Source organism: Salmo salar, chromosome ssa15 (assembly GCF_905237065.1).
Source record: "Salmo salar chromosome ssa15, Ssal_v3.1, whole genome shotgun sequence".
Lineage (NCBI taxonomy): Eukaryota > Metazoa > Chordata > Actinopteri > Salmoniformes > Salmonidae > Salmo > Salmo salar.
The window spans coordinates 67,995,366-68,010,088 of NC_059456.1; the positions used below are offsets into that span (position 1 = coordinate 67,995,366).

Sequence of the window (14,723 nt, forward strand, 5' to 3'; positions counted from 1 at the left end):
CTCGTAAAATGTTCCCTGACTGTGTTTCCTGAACAACTACCATAAACATGTAAGGTCTCCCTGTGGAGCTGTAAAAGAGCCATGCATGCAACTAAACACTAAAACAGAGCTGCCAGCAACCAAAACCTAAACCTCACAAAACAAAATGTTTGTAGAGAACCATTTGTCTATACACTGAGTGTACAAAACATTCCTAATATTGAGTTCGTCAGGGAATGGACTCTACAAGGAGTCGAAAGCGTTCCACAGGGATGCTGGCCAATGTTGACTCCAATGCTTCCCACAGCTATTTCAAGCTGGCCAGATGTTCTTTGGGTGGTGGACCATTCTTGATACAGATGGAAACTATTGAGCGTGAAAAGCTCAGCAGAGTTGCAGTTCTTACATTTTACATTTACATTTAAGTCATTTAGCAGACGCTCTTATCCAGAGCGACTTACAAATTGACACACTCAAACCGGTGCGCCTGGCAACTACTACCATACCCTGTTCAAAGACACGTATATTTTGTCTTGCCCTTTCATTCTCTGAAGGAGAAAAAAAAAGTCTTGGTAGCCATTTGACTAGATGTTCAGGAGTCTTATGGCTTGGGGGTAGAAGCTGTTAAGAAGCCTCTTGGACCTAGACTTGGGGCTCCGGTACCGCTTGCCGTGCGGTAGCAGAGAGAACAGTCTATGACTGGGGTGGCTGGAGTCTTTGACAATTTTTAGGGCCTTCCTCTGACACTACCTGGTATAGAGGTCCTGGATGGCAGGAAGCTTGGCCCCAGTGATGTACTGGATCATTCGCACTGACCTCTGTCACTACCCACGACCCGCCTTGCGGTCGGAGGACGAGCAGTTGCCGTACCAGGCAGTGATGCAACCAGTCAGGATGCTTTCGATGGTGCAGCTGTAGAACCTCTTGAGGATCTGAGGACCCATGCCAAATCTTTTCTCCTGAGGGGAAATAGGCTTTGTCGTGCTCTCTTCACGACTGTCTTGGTGTGCTTGGACCATGCTAGTTTGTTGGTGATGTGGACACCAAGGAACTTGAAGCTCTCAACCTGCTCCACTGCAGCCCCGTCGATGAGAATGGGGGCATCAGTGTGTGTGCACGTGTCGTGCTCGTGTGTGTTTGAGTGTTTCACCTCGTCATCACTGTCCATCTGGGCCCTGTCTGTCTGACAGTAAAGCACAGAGTTGTGGATTGAGGAGAAGAGACACACTTTAGTGACTTTCTCACTGACGAATCCTCATCTTTCCAGGTTCTCAATAACACCAGCTAAAGAGAGAGAGAGAGAGAGAGAGAGAGAGAGAGAGAGAGAGAGAGAGGGAGGGAGGGAGCAGGACAGATGTAGGGGGATAGAGGAAGGAAGAGGAGAAGAGTGAGAGAAGGGATTCAACATTCATAATTATGGTTAATCAACATTCCTACATAAACATTGGCCGCTTTAGTGATTTTGCCTGTATAATCAGTCATGATAAGCAATTTCCCTAATTACATAAGATAATCAAAGTAAATAGCTGGTAAAACGTTATGGGAAACACACACAAACAATGCTATTTTCCACATCCACGGAATGTATTGCTGTTACGGTGCTGCATGTTCAGTATGAAGGTTTTGATAAAAGTAAATTGAACATGTAACCCTCACTCTGACATCCACTACCTCCACACCGATATCACCGTAGTCCCTTTGGATCTGAAACAGCACCAGAGAGAGGTCAAATGTTTGGGTCAGAGCGAGGGAGACTGCTCCATCAAAAATAAAAAAAATGGAATTGTGTGTCTCGTTTTGAGAACATTGCATTTTTGCAGTCATAGCAGTAAAGCATTATTGAATTTAATTGAGAGAATGTGTTAGAGAAAAGAGAGAGAAAGAGAGAGGTAGCCTTACTCAACCTGTTCTGCCTGCTTACTGCTATGACAACAGGCAGACAGCACCTCACATCGCATCACAAGCATTTCGCTACACCCGCAATAACATCTGCTAAACATGTGACAAATAACATTAGATTTGATATGATTTGATCCTTCTCCACATCCTTCTCTGAACTGTCTGGCTCCCCCTCCTGGACAGGACAACACATGGATCATTCATAAGACACCCACATTACTTGCATATTAATCCAATACTATCCTAACCTTAGACCCTATTAGTGGATTACACTGGAGCTATACAAACAGACTGGTATTCCCCCTATCTTTTCAGTGTCACTCCTCACCAGTTCCTGTGTGTTCATCTTTTCCCTTTTTTTGGCTTTCCTGGCCTCTTTCTTTTCCTTCCTCAATCTCTTGGCCTCCGCTTTCTTCTTTCGGGATATGAGTTTAATGACGTCAATCCCACGCTTCAGACACAATAGCAAGGGAGTGAGACATTCTACCATATTTTTTTCCATTCCTGCCGTGGAACATGACAGCATAATGGGGGGTGTAGAGAGGAGAGAGGAATGGATGGCGTCTTAACAATGCCTCTCAACCTCTCGATACGCACACAGCAAAATGTAAGAAAAATGGGTCAGGCGTTTCGCCTGTTTGTCAAAGTATGCTTGTGTAGTGCATATTAATTCCTTGTGTAGTCCATAGTAATTCCTTGTGTAGTGCATAGTAATTCCTTGTGTAGTGCATAGTAATTGCGGTGTTGTTCTGATTTCTTGGCTCGTATTGAGTAGTGTCATCGTTGTGTCACCTTTGACCTGTGACCTCACCTTGTCTGAGGGTTGCAGAGGAGCGGAAGATAACTACCCCGGGGACCTCCTTCACCTGAGAGAGAATGGTACCTTATAGCAATGCTCTTGGGCGCGTTCGGAAATTCGCTCTGGCTATCTCCTCCGATTTCAGAGTACTCCTCCTCCGATTTCAGAGCACTCTCATCTGAGTGTGCCAGAGCACAGAATAACTGATTCATTTACGAATCCTCAACACCCGTTGAATATGGCCGGTGTCGGTAAACGTCGACAAAAAAACGTATTTAAATTGTTGCCAGCAGCACAGTCACCAACGCTCTGGATAACATGAAAACAGCCTAACCAGCTCTGCTAAGGCAAGTAAAATGGTCAGAGTAAGGTGTTCTCTCATTTGTGTCTGGAAGTAGCTGGCAAGCTAGCCAACGTTAGCCAGTTAGCTTGGGTGCTTTCTTATTTATTTTATTTTATTTAACCTTTAACCTGCTTGACTGCATTGTGTGGTCAGAATGCTGGGATCAACCCTACTCCTTGGCCAGAACGTCCTGTGCGCTCTTAACGCTCCGAGAGCGAAACGCTCTGAATTTACGAATGGACAATCTGACAACGGTCTGAATTTACGAGCGCACTCTGATCGCACTCAGGCACTCCAAAGTGAATTTACAAACGCACCCCTTGTTATAATAGACTTGATAAAGCGGACTGATCTCATAGACTGTTCGTAACATAGTAAACTTAAATCTGGGATACTCAAATTAGTATGATATGTTACGTTTGGTATGGTTTCATAAGATAGAAGGTTACTTAAGGCAAAAACGAAAGGAGGGTGGTTCGTCGGGGTGGATGGGTGGCCATATAATGCAAACGTCTAGCAACCCCAAGGTGTTTGAATCTCATTGAGGACAACTTTAGCATTTTAGCTAATTAATAAATAACTTTGCAACGACTTAGCATGTTAGCTAACCCTTCCCAGTGTAACCGATGTGAAATGGCTAGTTAGTTAGCGGTGGTGCGCGCTAATAGCGTTTCAATCAGTGACGTCACTCGCTCTAAGACCTGAAGTGGTTGTTCCCCTTGCGTCGCAAGGGCCGCGGCTTTTGTGGCGCGATGGGTAACGATGCTTCGTGGGTGTCAGTTGTTGATGTGTGCAAGGGTCCCTGGTTCGAGCCCAGGTTGGGGCGAAGAGAGGGACGGAACCTACACTGTTACACCAGCTAGCACAGTGGATCTGGGCCGATTCCGGCTGAGAGTCGGGGCACTCAGCTGAGAGTCAGACTCGGCCGACGTCATGTGGCCCGAGTCTGGGCCGCCTTCGGCAGTATTACTTATGGCTAGGATGCGGGGATTGAGCTCGGGCTGATTCCGGTGTGAGTTATCTGGCCCAAATGTATTACTTGGGGCTCGGGCCGATTGGAGCTACTCTCTGGCAGATGATTACACTGGCTGCTTTATATAATTAACATTTCATTATTTATTTTTCCATATTGTTTCTGTGATCAAGAAATACAATTAACATTTAAATGAAATTCTTTAAGAGTCCTGTGTAGTATTTTGATACTTTGTGCATGGCAGTTGATAAGCATTAACAACTTTGTGGATGGAGCCTCCTGAGTGGCGCAGTGGTCTAAGACACTACAGATGCTGGTTCGAGACCCGTGCCGGCCGCGACCGGGAGACCCATGAGGCAACGCACAATTGGCCCAGCATCTTCCGAGTTAGGGGAGGGTTTGGCCGGCTGGGATGTCCTTGTCCCATCGAGCTGTAGCGACTCCTGAGGCGGGCCAGGCGCATGCACGCTGACACGGTCACCAGGTGTATGGTGTTTCCGCCAACACAAAATGTTTTTTGTGGATGGGTATCATTTGTATGTATAACATGTATAACAGTAATATTTAAAATGACTAAAATCGAGTAATTTTGTATACATTTATTTAAATTTGCATCGGGATGCTTCTGGGGGGATTCTGGGAAGATGCCGGCAAAGTCGACTGAATTCCGGTAGACGGAAATGGCCCAATATACTTGGGCTGATTCTGGGCAGTCATTCATTTTGATTCGGGGACTAGTCCGATACCAGGCCGATTCAATCAGTCCCCCCTGGAAGAGAGTCGCTTCTAGGCCGATTCCTCATTGCTAGCTGGGTTCCCCTAACCCTAAACTTATCCCTTTTAGCTAACCCTAACACAAACCCTTTAACCTAACTCCTAACCCCAACCTTAACCCCTAACCCCTATCCTAGATAATGTTAGCCAGCTATCTAACGTTAGCATTAGCCACCTTGCCACCTAGCTAACGTTAGCCACAACAAATAGGAATTCGTAACATATTATACGTTTTGCAATTCGTAACATATCATAAGGGCTCCCGAGTGCCGCAGCGGTCGAAAGCACTACATTTCAGTGCTATAGGTGTCACTACAGACCCTGGTTTGATTCCAGACTGTATCACAACCGGCTGTGATTGGGAGTCCCGTAGGGTGGCGCACAATTGGCCCAGTGTCGTCCGGGTTAGGGTTTGGCCGGGGTAGGCCACCATTGTAAATAAGGATTTGTTCTTAACTGATTTACCAAGTTAAATAAAGGTTAAATAACAAAGAAATATGGGATAATGGACATCCACAAATTAATACATACAAAACGTAACATATCATACTAAATGGAGTGTCTCAGATTTACATAAAGAATAATACGAAATGCCCTGAGACCATGTTGGCTAAAGATATGATAATACACATCACTACACAGAGTTGCCCCTACATGCTGATTGTGGGTACATTTTGCATTTTCCCCACTAATGGTAGGATTGGGGGAGGGGAAGCTGATCCTAGATATGTACCTAGGGGATACTTCACCCACGGAGTTAAAGTACACTTAACAACTGATATACTGCCGAAAATGTAAGTGAAACACCTTCACAGACATAGCCCTGGTACAAATTAAGGATTTCCCATTGATTGAGTGGCAGTATGATTAGAGAGTAACTGAATATGTACTGTATATTTACGTATTTATCTTGTTTTCATGGACGCATACCGGATTATAGTCCTCCACTGGTCTGTAGATGTCAGTCTCAGGGACCTGACCTAGAAGAGGTGTACTTTGGCCTGAAACTGACAAATAGACAGGCATAGGGATTTAACATGTAATTTAGCACAGTAAGTGGAGCAGATGAGACGTTGAGTCCCTTTAAATCTGTTAAAATGACTATAAAGAGTGAATGATTTAATGATGTGTGGGAAGGGATGAATTAAAATGAGTAGTGTTGGAGGTCCGTGGTTAGGTGGAGTCTGTCAGGGATAGAGTGGAGTTAATGTGGGCTGTGGTTTGTAGTGGTTGGGAATACGTGTGTGCGTCTGCACGCGTGCCTGTCTGTATCTGCGTGTGGACGTGCGTGTGTGTGAGTGATTGTGTGCTCACAGCTGGGTCCTGAAGACGACCGTGAGCATCGAGAAGACAATGGAGGCTGCCAGGCATAGGTCAGGTTTGAAGAGCACGGTCAGGATCAGTGGCCATCCACACCAGCTAGGGAGAGAGGGAAGGGGACAGACAGAGGAAAACTAACACTAACACTAAAACTAACACATCTTCCTCCCTCACCACACGCTCTCACTTTAACCCTGAGACTTCTGGTTCTACTATGCACTCTTAGAAAAAAGGGTTACAGGTAGAAGCCTTTTTGGAAAGGGTTCTCCATGGAACCCCAAAAAGTTCTAACTTGAACCAAGAAGGGTTCTTCAAAGGGTTGTCATATAGGGACCTCCGAAGAACCCGTTTAGGTTCTAGAAAGCACCTTTTTTTTCTAAGAGTGTGGGATCCTATCATCTCTGTGAGGAAAAAACTATATATGAACTTGAAATCAAATCTAAGACCCCTCTCTTCTTTCTCCACTCTCCTCCTTCATCTCGCCCCTATCCCTCTCTACCATTCCTCCCCCTGCCTATTTCTCTCTCTTGCTCTCTTTATTTCTCTTGTCCTCTCTCTCGCCATATCCATGAACTGCTTCATCATGCCATGCAGGTTCACATAGATGATGGCTGCCAACACTTCCTGGTGGACAGAAAGATAGCTAGCAATCACAATCACACACAGAACCACCTCAGTGATGAACAGGCAATAGAATGGTACCTTTGGCAGCTCTTCAAAGACAGCCCCAATCCACAGCATAATGACTAGAATCACCATGGCTGAAAGAGCACTAGCCACCTGGTAGAAGAGAGAGAGAGATTAGAAAAGAAAGAAAGAGATTTGATTTGACTTATTAGGATTCCCATTGGACGACGCCAAATGCGACAGCTAGTCTTACTGGGGTCCGACACATAACGAAAAAGACATTACAGACAAAATACTTTACAATTTACATACATTTAAAAACATGAATATGTAGTGTGTGTGCATCTATCAATTACACATAACAAGTAGGTTACATGGGGGAGAGGTGTTGCTTTATTATTTTTTTAATGCAGAAGGGTTTCAGTGACTTCATTAGATGTGGTTGCTGATGCGTACATGGTTGGTTCATCAGCACACATGGACACACATGCTTTTTTTAATGCCAGTGGCAGGTCGTTAGTAAAAATAAAAAAGAGTAGAGGGCCTAGAAAGCTTCCCTGCGGTACACCACACTTCTATTAAAGAAAACCCTCTGTTCTATTACATAGATTGCTCTTGATCCACGATATGGCTGAAAAGCCATAACACATACACTACCGTGTAAAGTTTGGGGTCACTTAGAAATGTTAAAATAGCATCAAATTGATCAGAAATACAGTGTAGACATTGTCAATGTTGTAAATGACTATTATAGCGGCAGATTTTTTTATGGAATATCTACATAGGCGTTCAGAGGCCCATTATCAGCAACCATCCCTCCTGTGTTCCAATGGCACGTTGTGATAGCTAATCCAAGTTTATCCTTTTAAAAGGCTAATTGATCATTAGAAAACCCTTTTGCAATTATGTTAGCAGAGCTGAAAACTGTTGTTAGATTAAAGAAGCAATAAAACTGGCCTTCTTTAGACTAGTTGAGTATCTGTAGCGTCAGTATTTGTGGTTTCGATTACAGGTTGAAAATGGCCAGAAACAAAGACCTTTCGTCTCAAACTCGTCAGTCTATTCTTGTTCTGAGAAATGAAGGCTATTCCATGCGAGAAATTGCCAAGAAACTGAAGATCTCGTACAACGCTGTGTACTACTCCCTTCACAGAACAGCGCAAACTGGCTCTAACCAGAATAGAAAGAGGAGTGGGAGGCCCCGGTGCACAACTGAGCAAGAGGACAAGTACATTAGAGTGTCTAGTTTGAGAAACAGATGCCTCACAAGTCCTCAACTGGCAGCTTCATTAAGTAGTACCCGCAAAACACCAGTCTCAACGTCAACAGTAAAGAGGTGACTCCGGGATGCTGACCTTCTATGCACCTCCCCCATAAGCATTTCTGTCTCTTCTATATATGTTATATCCTTACATTTACATTTACATTTAAGTCATTTAGCAGACGCTCTTATCCAGAGCGACTTACAAATTGGTGCATTCACCTTATGATATCCAGTAGAACAACCACTTTACAATAGTGCATCTAAATCTTTTAAGGGGGGGGGGTTAGAAGGATTACTTTATCCTATCCTAGGTATTCCTTAAAGAGGTGGGGTTTCAGGTGTCTCCGGAAGGTGGTGATTGACTCCGCTGTCCTGGCGTCGTGAGGGAGCTTGTTCCACCATTGGGGTGCCAGAGCAGCGAACAGTTTTGACTGGGCTGAGCGGGAACTGTGCTTCCTCAGAGGTAGGGGGGCCAGCAGGCCAGAGGTGGATGAACGCAGTGCCCTTGTTTGGGTGTAGGGCCAGATCAGAGCCTGAAGGTATGGAGGTGCCGTTCCCTTCACAGCTCCGTAGGCAATCACCATGGTCCTGTAGCGGATGCGAGCTTCAACTGCTGCTGTATCATCAAATGAATGATCTAAGTGAGTCTCAGAAATGGCTAATATATGAACATTATCTAATGTTAGCAAGTTATTGATTTCATGAACCTTATTTCTAAGGCTACATAAATTAATATGGGCTATTTTCAGCCTTTTCCTGGGTAGCTTATTAGAGATAGACATAATATGGAAAAGAGCAAGCAGAGCAAGATAAAAAAAAAAATGCATTCAGGAGTCCATTAATCAGTTGGTGTAAGTGTGTGTGCTGTCCATAGGCTTGGCTCTCTCATCCATTCCAGGTGTTTGGGAGAGGGTGTGGTCTATGTGGTTGTGTATCTATGTGATTGTGTATCTATGTGGTTGTGATTGTGTATCTATGTGGTTGTGTATCTAGGTGGTTGTATAATACTAGTATAATAGTATAATACTCTTCTCCTCACCAAGAGGGGATCTCTCCCACCACTTCCACTTCACACTCCCCCTCAAGGTAGACCTGCCAGGAGAACACCGTGACGTTGATCATCTGATGACAGACAGACAGACAGACAGACAGACAGACAGACAGACAGACAGACAGACAGACAGACAGACAGACAGACAGACAGACAGACAGACGTCAATGACTGAACCCACATTAGAAATGGACAAAATAATGTTTGGGCTGTATTGCTTTGTTTCACGGAGAAAGGTTTAGTCCTACTCCACTTCGTCATCCATTGTTTGTGCACACACCAATTTTCTCTCCCTGCCATTCATTTGGTCTAATTTTCAGGGTGGGAACTACAGTAATCTATTGTCCTCTGTTGGGTGTAGGAGGAGTGGGATTGTGACTCACCGCCAGCAGCTCTACAGGGATGGGTACTGACAGTTTTTTTCCCCAGCTAAGTGTTGAGCTCCTTGACGATGATGAGGCCAACAATTGACACCAGGCTCACCACCAGGGTACCTATGTTGGTTTCTGGCATTAGATAGCGCACCTCTATCACCAGGGTACCTAGAGAGATTTCCAATCACACCGGTCATTGACAGTGTTTCTCACCTGGTTGCTGTATGTCTGTAGCCATATTTTAGGGCAAAGATTTGTCCGAGAGAGAGGGCATCATTTATAACCTGACCAAACAGAGAGGCTGTAGGCAGGAGAGGGGGCTGTAGACTGGGGAAGAGAAACAAGCGTAGATATTGTTGTGTGATCATGATGTTGTGTACTGTAGTTTGGTGGTTGTGTAGCTAGGTATATTGTCCAATTGTGTGAGTGGCTGTGTAGTTAGACTATGTGAACGAGTATCTGGGATGTGGGCTGTTATGGCTGTGATACTTTGTGGTTATGCATGTATGTGGTAGTGTATCTATGTGCTTGTGTACAGTATCTATGTGGTTGTCTATCTATGTGGTTGTGTATCTATGTGGTTGTGCACAGTATCTATGTGGTTGTGTATCTATGTGGTTGTGTATATTTGTGGTTGCGTATCTTTGTGGTTGCAAATCTATGTGGTTGCATATCTATGTGGTTGTGTATATTTGTGGTTGCGTATCTTTGTGGTTGCAAATCTATGTGATTGTGAATCTATGTTGTTGTGGTTGTGTATCTATGTGGTTGTGTATCTATGTGGTTGTGTATCTATGTGGTTGTGGTTGTGTATCTATGTGGTTGTGGTTGTGGATCTATGTGGTTGTGGATCTATGTGGTTGTGTATCTATGTGGTTGTGTATCTATGTGGTTGTGGATCTATGTGGTGGTTGTTGTTGTGTATCTACAGTGGGGGAAAAAAGTATTTGATCCCCTGCTGATTTTGTACGTTTGCCCAATGATAAAGAAAGGATCAGTCTATAATTTTAATGGTAGGTTTATTTGAACAGTGAGAAACAGAATAACAAAGTAAAAAATCCAGAAAAACGCATGTCTAAAATGTTATAAATTGATTTGCATTTTAATGAGGGAAATAAGTATTTGACCCCCTCTCAATCAGAAAGATTTCTGGCTCCCAGGTGTCTTTTATACAGGTAACGAGCTGGGATTAGGAGCACACTGTTAAAGGGAGTGCTCCTAACCACAGCTTGTTAACTGGAAAAAAGACATCTGTCCACAGAAGCAATCAATCAATCAGATTCCAAACTCTCCACCATGGCCAAGACCAAAGAGCTCTCCAAGGATGTCAGGGACAAGATTGTAGACCTACACAAGGCTGGAATGGGCTACAAGACCATCGCCAAGCAGCTTGGTGAGAAGGTGACAACATTTGGTGCGATTATTCGCAAATGGAAGAAACACAAAAGAACTGTCAATATCCCTCGGCCTGGGGCTCCATGCAAGATCTCACCTCGTGGGGTTGCAATGATCATGAGAACGGTGAGGAATCAGCCCAGAACTACACGGGAGGATCTTGGCAATGATCTCAAGGCAGCTGGGACCATAGTCACCAAGAAAACAATTGGTAACACACTACGCCGTGAAGGACTGAAATCCTGCAGCGCCCGCAAGGTTCCCCTGCTCAAGAATACATATACATGCCCGTCTGAAGTTTGCCAATGAACATCTGAATGATTCAGAGGACAACTGGTGAAAGTGTTGTGGTCAGATGAGACCAAAATGGAGCTCTTTGGCATCAACTCAACTCGCCGTGTTTGGAGGAGGAGGAATGCTGCCTATGACCCCAACAACACCATCTCCACCGTCAAACATGGAGGTGGAAACATTATGCTTTGGGGGTGTTTTTCTGCTAAGGGGACTGGACAACTTCACTGCATCAAAGGGACGATGGACGGGGCCATGTACCGTCAAATCTTGGGTGAGAACATCCTTCCCTCAGCCAGGGCATTGAAAATGGGTCGTGGATGGATATTCCAGCATGACAATGACCCAAAACACACGGCCAAGGCAACAAAGGAGTGGCTCAAGAAGAAGCACATTAATAAGGTCCTGGAGTGGCCTAGCCAGTCTCCAGACCTTAATCCCATAGAAAATCTGTGGAGGGAGCTGAAGGTTTGAGTTGCCAAACGTCAGATTCGAAACCTTAATGACTTGGAGAAGATCTGCAAAGAGGAGTGCGACAAAATCCCTCCTGAGATGTGTGCAAACCTGGTGGCTAACTACAAGAAACGTCTGACCTCTGATTGCCAACAAGGGTTTTGCCACCAAGTACTAAGTCATGTTTTGCAGAGGGGTCAAATACTTATTTCCCTCATTAAAATGCAAATCATTTTCTAACATTTTTGACATGCGTTTTTCTGGATTTTTTTGTTGTTATTCTGTCTCTCACTGTTCAAATAAACCTACCATTAAACTTATAGACTGATCATTTCTTTGTAAGTGGGCAAACAAAATCATCAGGGGATCAAATACTTTTTCCCCCCACTGTATGTGGTTGTGTATCTTTGTGGTTGTGTATCTATGTGGTTGTGGATCTATGTGGTTGTGGATCTCTATGTGTTTACAGTATAATACTCTTCTCCTCACCAAGAGGGGATCTCTCCCACCACTTCCACTTCACACTCCCCCTCAAGGTAGACCTGCCAGGAGAACACCGTGACGTTGATCATCTGACGACAGACAGACAGACAGACAGACAGACAGACAGACAGACAGACAGACAGACAGACAGACAGACAGACAGACGTCAATGACTGAACCCACATTAGAAATGGACAAAATAATGTTTGGGCTGTATTTCTTTGTTTTACGGAGAAAGGTTTAGTCCTACTCCACTTCGTCATCCATTGTTTGTGCACACACCAATTTTCTCTCCCTGCCATTCATTTGGTCTAATTTTCAGGGTGGGAACTACAGTAATCTATTGTCCTCTGTTGGGTGTAGGAGGAGTGGGATTGTGACTCACCGCCAGCAGCTCTACAGGGATGGGTACTGACAGTTTTTTTCCCCAGCTAGGTGTTGAGCTCCTTGACGATGATGAGGCCAACAATTGACACCAGGCTCACCACCAGGGTACCTATGTTGGTTTCTGGCACTAGATAGCGCACCTCTATCACTGTCTAGAGAGAGAGAGAGAGATGGTGATGGGGGTGTATTTCCTTCACCCATAGAGGGCACAACATCAGTGTGTCAAAACCTTGGGACTATAAGGTTCTATCTGCGTAAAAAAAAGCATAGTTCTGAGATATTTTCAGCATTACATTTTTCACATTCTTTCATAATGCACAGGGGTGCAATTACAGGTAGAACCTTATGGCTCTGAAATGTCAATCTGGGTTCAGCCATAAGGTCCTACCTGCCACAGAAAGTTACAATGATTTCAATTTCAATAGGAAAGTACAGACATTTAATGATTAAAATAAAGAGAATACACTTCCTTCTTTCGAATCACATCATCAAATGTATTAATTCAAGTTCCTCACACGTTTGTCAAAGCGATAATTCCCTAAAATGACAAATACAGTATATCCTATGGATAACTAGCTTAGCTCTGGATGAGAAACTGATATATTTTTCTGGTCTCTAACACACAAAGTCAGTAAACTACTTGCTAGTTGTCAATACAATGTGGTAAATTTGTAATTTTGGTGAAAATCCCCTTCCATGGAGATTTTCGTATTGATATAGAACAAGACAAAAACAGCTCAAAACATGCTCTAAGGCACCTGTATTTATTTGTTTTAACCATAAAGAGCTTACATTATGGCCATTCCTATGATATGAATAATCAAGGGCTTGGGTCTATAAGGTTCTACATACAAAATGTATAGCTTTGAGATACTGAGTATTTTTCAAGTCTCAGAACAGTTAAGTGATGTCTTCCTCTTTTATGACTCAATAAGTATATCACCTTACAATTGTTTTTGATTGACAACCCAGCACTGTGTGATTGGATTGCAGATAGAACTTTATAGCACCAAGTTAAATGGTGCAGGCAAAACGTTCAGATTTTTGATTTTCTTCATCGTAAAAGGTACTTTTTCAAGCATCTGGCATATGACACGACCACCTAAAGATCAACTAACTTTGGACCAAAATGTTAGATAGAACCCAAAGTCACAATGTGTGTCTTCCTATGTGTGTCTGCTGTAAAAAGATCAGGGAGAATGGCCCACTGTAGCGTTTCGGACTGATAACAAATGTGTACTTGAGCTGAGAGACGATGAAGTGGACGGCTTCTCCGATGGTGTACCCTCTGACCACGGGCTAAGACAGGTAGGTCACCACATAGTCGAACTGAACCAGCCCCAGGAGCATCAACACACACAAGCTGAACCAGCTCCACACACACAAACACACGGGAGAAGCTGTCATACAGTCACTGCTAATATAACAGAGGTACTGTAGTTCATAGATGAGTAATGATGAGTAACCTGCCAGAGTTAATGCCAAGGCTTTAGCTCAGCAGGCAAACACAGTCTTGTGGCATTCAGTTGATGCTCGGTTACAATTACCTGGAAGAGGCCGAACACGAAAGTCACGGCAGCTGCCACTTTCACCCGCTCCGCGTCTCGAGCAAAAACATCTGCCATGCTCTCATTGGTGGTATTGTCCCACATCATGAAGTTAGAATCTGGAGCCAAGCGATCTGTCACGCCAGCTATCATCACTCATCACTGCATATGTACCTAAGAGAGAGAGGCTACATGTAGGGTTTTATAATTTATGAAGTAGTTAGTTTGATATTAATGGTCTACAAAAAAGGTTATCTAGAACCTAAAAGCGCTATGATGAAACTGGCACTCATGAGGACCGCCACAGGAATGGAAGACCCAGAGTTTCCTCTGCTGCAGAGGATAAATTCATTAGAGTTACCAGCCTCAGATTGCAGCCCAAATAAATGCTTCACAGAGTTCAAGTAACAGACACATCTCAACATCAACTGTTCAGAGGAGACTGCGTGAATCAGGTCTTCATGGTCTAATTGCTGGAAAGGTACAACTACTAAAGGACACCAATAACAAGAAGAGACTTGCTTGGGCCAAGAAACATGAGCAATGGACTTTAGACCAGTGGAAAACTGTCCTTTGGTCTGATGAGTCCAAATTTGAGATTTTTGGTTCCAACCGCCGTGTCTTTGTGAGACGCAGAGTAGCTGAACGGATGATCTCTGCATGTGTGGTTCCCACCGTGAAGAATGGAGGAGGAGGTGTGATGGCGCTTGGCTGATGACACTGTCAGTGATGTATTTAGAATTCAAGGCACACTTAACCAGCAT

General features: G+C 44.1%; 1 pseudogene; it reads right to left on the reverse strand.

Moving 5' to 3' along the window:
* Nucleotides 1-9,200: 9,200 nt before the first annotated feature.
* LOC106572306 (solute carrier family 26 member 6-like) lies at nucleotides 9,201-14,137 on the reverse strand (annotated as a pseudogene).
* Nucleotides 14,138-14,723: the final 586 nt, after the last annotated feature.